Source organism: Eptatretus burgeri, chromosome 16, assembly GCF_056783735.1.
Source record: "Eptatretus burgeri isolate ZD-2024b chromosome 16, Ebu_testis_v1, whole genome shotgun sequence".
Classification (NCBI taxonomy): domain Eukaryota; kingdom Metazoa; phylum Chordata; class Myxini; order Myxiniformes; family Myxinidae; genus Eptatretus; species Eptatretus burgeri.
The window spans coordinates 12,855,381-12,861,855 of record NC_140976.1 but is presented as its reverse complement, the minus strand read 5'-3'; positions in this window follow the sequence as shown (position 1 = coordinate 12,861,855).

Here is a 6,475-nt window from a genome sequence, read left to right as displayed (position 1 = left end):
CTCGATTAGACTTTATAGTTTCCTTTTGAGTGCTCAGGTCAAACGCATAGATTGTATACAAACTTTTAAATGCTGTCATATCCAAAATAGGTTCTTTATTTCCATTACTTTCACACACCTTTTGGTAAGACTTGTATGCTTCAGCAAAATCATTTTTTTCCCAATTAATTTCCAATCTATCTCGTGGATAAAATGTTCCATCTAGAGAAACGCAAAGTTGTTTCACCTTAGCATTATCACTCAATGCATTATTCTTATCAGTCGCAGTATCACCATCTGGCTTTTTAAAAATGATCCACAGATATCGTGGCTTTCCTTCCAGAACACCCAAATTCCACGTGTAAGTGGTTTGGTTGAGTTTAACATGTTGACATCTTCTTTTGAGGTATGATACACTGAGTGGTTTCTTTGAGTTAAGTCTTCTATTCAACATCTCTTCTGTTTTAAGATTAGGAGTATATTCACTGATATACCAACTCATTTCCTCAATTACAAATTTATTCTGTTCACCAAAAGCACTACCAACACCAAAAAGCAATCTATTTTCATTATCATTCCTTTGTACTTGAAATCTAATTTTAAGACCATACAGAACTTTATCATGATCACAAAATCCAAATATACCTTTAAGAGGAACTGCCACAGTTAAACTGTTTACTGCTTTTGCATCATCATTATACATTCCTTTCCTTTGAGTATATCCAGGGTCTGTGTTTGTTCCCATTGACATATCAGGAATAAAACCTTCGACAGACCCCTTTCCCATTCTATCACTGAATGTATAGAGCGTAAATTTCATCATTTCAGATACAGCAGAGACATAATCAACCGCTTCAACTTCTTGTGTTCCAATATACAAACGCACACTATCAAACATTTTCCAGAAGAAATCATTTACAAGTGTAGCGTTTGTGTTATTCCCAGCTTTAGTGAATTTAAATTTACACAACAAGAAACTTTCGGATAGATTCAAATAGGTTTGTTGATTATTTATTTCAAAACTTTTTGTACCATTCGTATTCCAGTCTGTTCCAGTTATTACATTTTCCTTGAAGTAATCTTCTTTTTTAGTGGAGTTTGAGATAATAAGAGTATCATCCAAATCATAGATACTATCAAGTGCTTCCATACTTGTATTTATTTAGGAAAAAAAGATGTTAAAACTTTTGAAACCCTGATCCAAGTATTCAAATTATTTTCTGTCGTTCTTGGGGGGACAACTGAGTTTTGCCTTTCTTAATTTCTTTTATTGTTTGTAATTTATGAGATTCCTTCTGGGCATCTTTTATGCTCTTTACAGCACCTGCTACATTTCCCACAGCAGAAGCAGTTGAACCAATTAGATCTTTATGTTTAAGAATAGTTGAACCAATACCCATGAGAGTATCAATTATCCCATCTCCTCCAAATTGATGTCCAACACCCCTTTGTCTCTTAGGTTTATAGTATCCTCTACCAAGATACATACCTTCACCCTTGTAGTATGGGGAAAGGAACATCCCATCCCCTGTAATTATTTTATATTTTCCCAACTCGTGTTTCCTCACAATAACCATCGTATTTATTTATTGGAAAACTTCACGTAGGTGAATTCTGATGGATATAACTTCTCCATTAAAAGAAATCATACGATTATCTTGGTTGGTTATCCTAAAATTTACTCTGTGTATGGTTTTTCCTGACACAGGGAGATAAACCAAATTTTTGGGTTCCATATTGAATTTATAACCAATTGGGGTTGAGTATGCGCTGAATGAAAATATTGTATTTGTTTTTTTTCCATGAATTATCTAAATGAATTATCAATTGTGAAATCAACCTTGTAGTTATTTTTAACTTTAATCGTTGATTTTGAAGTATGTTTTTGAATGTCTATAACAATATTTTTTTGGTTCATCACCCTGTTCTTTCATAAGACGAGCAATTTCGGAAGATATTTGAGAAATCTCATATGCTTCGGGTGAGACTGTTATCGTTTTGTATCCACTTCCGGGATTATAACTAAACTTGTCATTTTTATCAGTAATATTAAATAAGGTATTAAAAGTTTCCATGGACAATAAAGATGCCTCATATTATTTTGTTGGGTCAAGTTGTAGTGGGTATGGGAATGAAGATGTGTGGTCACTTGTTGTGAAATTAAAACTCAGGATTGTGCTTCTCATCTTATTTAATATGAGATAAAATGTCTTTATATTGAGATTTATTAATTATTTTCATGTTCATCAACTGGTCTAAAATGTCTGATGCTTCATTAAAACAATTGTTATTTCCAGCCTTCTTACCACCTAAGAACAATAACAGTCTATTAACTAATTGCGATGGGTCATTTGGAAGAAAACTAATACCTGAACCAAAGACACTTAAAGCCTGAATAATGTGTTTCTCCTTCTCATTTTTCCTACTTTTACTAGAAATACTAACCCTATAATTTAGAGTGTTTAGCAGATCAATATATACTCTATCATCATTATTTTTCATATCCAATGGTTTATCAATATACTTTGATTCATCCCTCACAGTTGAACCTTGTCTTCCATCTTTTGTGAGAAGAAACATTAATCTCGGAGTTAGTTTAACAGGGGGTTGAGCAGAACCTAAGAACCTTAATTCATCATTAAATATCAATACCTTTTCTTGAACAAGATGAAATATTGCTGGTTGTTCTGTTGGAATGAGTCCTGCTTTGGTTTTTTAATCCGCTGAATATTCATTGTTTTGAAGAGCATTCACAATATAATCAGGGGGTCGATTAATCTCTTCCATTTGTTGAAATAAACCTTCATCATCATATTCTAATTCTCCTAAATGCTCTAAGTCTTCCTCCGTCATTTGATCAAAATCTTTTAACATTTGAAGTTTTTTAGGAGTATATTCTACTGTGGGAACTGTGGAAATATCTTTCATTTTTTCTTGGGAAGTTTTTAAAAGTGGTTTAAAAAATTTCTCTTGTTTTCTTTCAAATGCTTCTTCGCCCATTAGTTTCTGTCTGCGTTTCTTCTTTATGTCTTCCTGTTGTTTTACAACTTTTGAAACCAACTCTTGATGTTCCTTAAATCTTCTTGCTCTTTCTTTTGCATCCATTTATTTATTGTAAAATATAATTTAATGAATTGTAAAGATCAACAGGTAAATTTTCCTTTTCTTCATCATTCAAGTAGATGTGTTCAAATAAATCCTTTTCTTTAAATATTTCATCAAATTCTTTATTAACATTAATGCGAGTTGTAATTTCTTCTTCACTAATACTTGCATCTCTGCTTTTCATACGTTTGCGTTGAGTTTCTTCATCAACATCAAAACCGAATGATAAAATCTTCACTCCGCTCAGATGTTTAATAATCTGTCTCGTTCCTTCTGGATTAGTTTCTAATATCCCAAGACCACCAGATTTTAGTTTCCTTAACTCACTCTTACAATGTGAATATTTTGTTGTACCAAGAGAAACCTCCTCAAATATTTGACCTTCATTCCTCAATCGCATATGTTCCTCCACTGAAATATAATGATAATCTTCACCTTTTACTTCTCCAGGTCTTATTGCTCTAGTTGTTGTTGATACAATGCGTATCACGGGGTGTTTTTTAAGTAAATTTACAATATTCTCATTTGTACTACACAAGAACCTTGATTTATGAAAGTTTTTTTCCAGAAGCAGATTTACCCACAAGATTTACAATAATAGTTGTCATTTATATATGTAATTGTTTATAAAACAAAAAATATATCCCTTAATATCTCATCTTGTTTCACAACAATATATTTATATTTTTCAGTCGTGTGCTTCATGTAATCCTCAAATTTCTTTTTACTACATAATGTAGAACAATTATCTCTCCAAAAATTATTGATATCTATTGAATTTAACTTGAATAAAATAAAAGTATTAGCATTGTTTCTGATGGAACGACGAGGAAGTTGAAAGTACGATTGACTAAGATAAATACAATTACAAGAAGAATGTCTCCCTCTTGTGTAGTAGCTGTCCATTACCGTTTGGTTTCTCTCATTAACACAATCATCAAAGATAACGAGGTTCTTTTTGATTTATCCAAATCTTGGGGAGACGGTATATCATCCGTATTATCACTAAGAATACAAGTTATCGGATTTGATTTCTTTTTACATCTCTGTGTATCACAAAATAGTTGAATTATATCTTCAATGTTATAATCATTTAGGTTTTTTGACGTTTAAATAAACCGATTATATCTTCTTTTTGAAGACCAGCATTAAAACCTTGTGAGAGTAGTTGATACTCTGGTTGAAAACTCGACTTTGTGAAAATTATTAAATTATCATAATCTAAAAAGTTGGGAGTGAGGAGCATCTTTAAAAGTAAGCAGGTTTTTCCACATCCACTTGAACCAACTATGAGACATCTTAATGAATTTGGGAGATTTTTATGGTTGTTAAATTTTATCTTATTTTCCCAAATGGGTAAAAAAATCATTCATTTATATATTTGGAAAACAGGTTATTTAATTTATTATTGGCTTTTTTAGAAACTCTATATTTTATCCTAAGTTCAGGTTTAATTTCAAGATAATCCATTATTTTATTGATACAATATCTTGTGTTGATATTTCCCTGAAAATCACATCCATGAATAATATATAACAACAATCCTTTGAACATTTCTCTAATACGTTCAGTTTCTTCCCTTGTAAGGAAAGGTGTGTTATCACCCTCATACTTTACATTCATTTCTCTAATCAATCTTGTAAAGTAATTCATTTTTGGTGTAAATCTAAAAGAATTATTTCCCTTTTTATATTTTTTATTATCATTAATTAGAAGATAATCACAGAATATACATTGTTTATAGGCTTTTGACTCTGTGTTTAATCCCCGTCTTTCACACGCAGGACAATTCTCAAATTTGTCATCTGGAGAATCAGGAAGTCTCGCATATTTATAAAGTAAAACTTTACTTAAACTGAAATTCATCTATACTTTCAGTTGTATATTGACTCATATTTAATAATATTACCATCGATATCGATATACTTTTTTTCATTACCAGATTCAACGACAACATTTTTTATCGTAAAGGTAATTTTAAAATGATCGTTAACTACTATTGAACGAAATGTCATTTCACCTGATATATTAACATCCTTTATTTCATCAGGATTTACATCTTTAGGGTTGTTGAAAAAAATACAAATTTCTCCTTGCATATTACAGATGGTCTTATCTTTTCTTTCTAAAGCTTCATCCATAAGGTTTTTGTTTTTTGATACTTTTTCTTGTTTCATTGCTTTTTCTAGTTTTGAATATATTAACAGAAGGAGAGGAGAAACTTTTGTTAGAGATACTTTAATTGATGTTCTACCAGGTATACTAAAAGCCCTTCCACTGAAGGAAATTGAAGAACTCATATTATTTACCATAATTGTTTTTATCCAATAGTTGTTATATTTATCTTTGTTCAATTTTACATCCTTGACATATTTCTCAGTATCTTTAACAAATGAAGAGATTGATTGAAACTTGTCTTTTGTGTCTTGAAACATTGTATTTATTAAGTGAAAAAGTTGGAGGATAAAATGGTTTTAAGCACAGATTCACCTATAAATTAAACGAAATTTTCATCAAGAAAATTTTAGTTTAAGCAAAGTTTATTATATAAATATGGTGAATACAACGTACTGCGATGTTTGTAATCACAAATATAAACATTATAGAAAACACCTCCGAACCAACAAACACACATTTAATCTATTTCATCAAATATCTCCTCTTGAGTTGGAAAGAAAACATTGTGATATCTGTTCAAAGGATGTTTTGAAGAGTAGTTATAATAAACATCTTCAATCACAAAAACACAAGAAAAATGAGTTTAAAGTAAAGGGAGACTATTATATTGAAAACACTGATGGGGCATTTAAAGGGCATATAAAAATTAGGATTTTTCAATTTGGAGAACCTGGTCCATCATCAATAGCTGAATCAATTGAAATAGTGAAACCTGATGTTGAAAAAGTTATTAAAAAGACATTAAAAGAAATGAAAACTTTAAAGTTTTATATGGGAGTGAAAATGAATATGAAAAGACAAGATGAAGAACAAACTCCTTATATGAGAACAGATCTTCATTTTATAACATCATTTCAAGATTTTTTAAATAGTAGGGTTTATGTAGAACTATCAAAACAAGAGGAGGATGTTGATAATACAGTGGTAGGAAGTGGATTCAATATTAAAAAAATCATCTTTTTAGATATACACATTCTAAAATCAAACCCTCTTAAAGCTTCTTCTTATATTGAATTACCAAAAGAAATAAAACTAAAGAAGGCAGTTGTTAATATTAAGAACAATGATAATAAATGTTTTCTCTGGTCTGTTCTTGCTCACTTTCATCCACCAAAATGTAATTCAGAAAGAGTAAAACAATATATGAAATATGAGAATACCTTGGACATTAAAGATTTTAAATTCCAAATGCCACTAACAGATATTCCTAAAT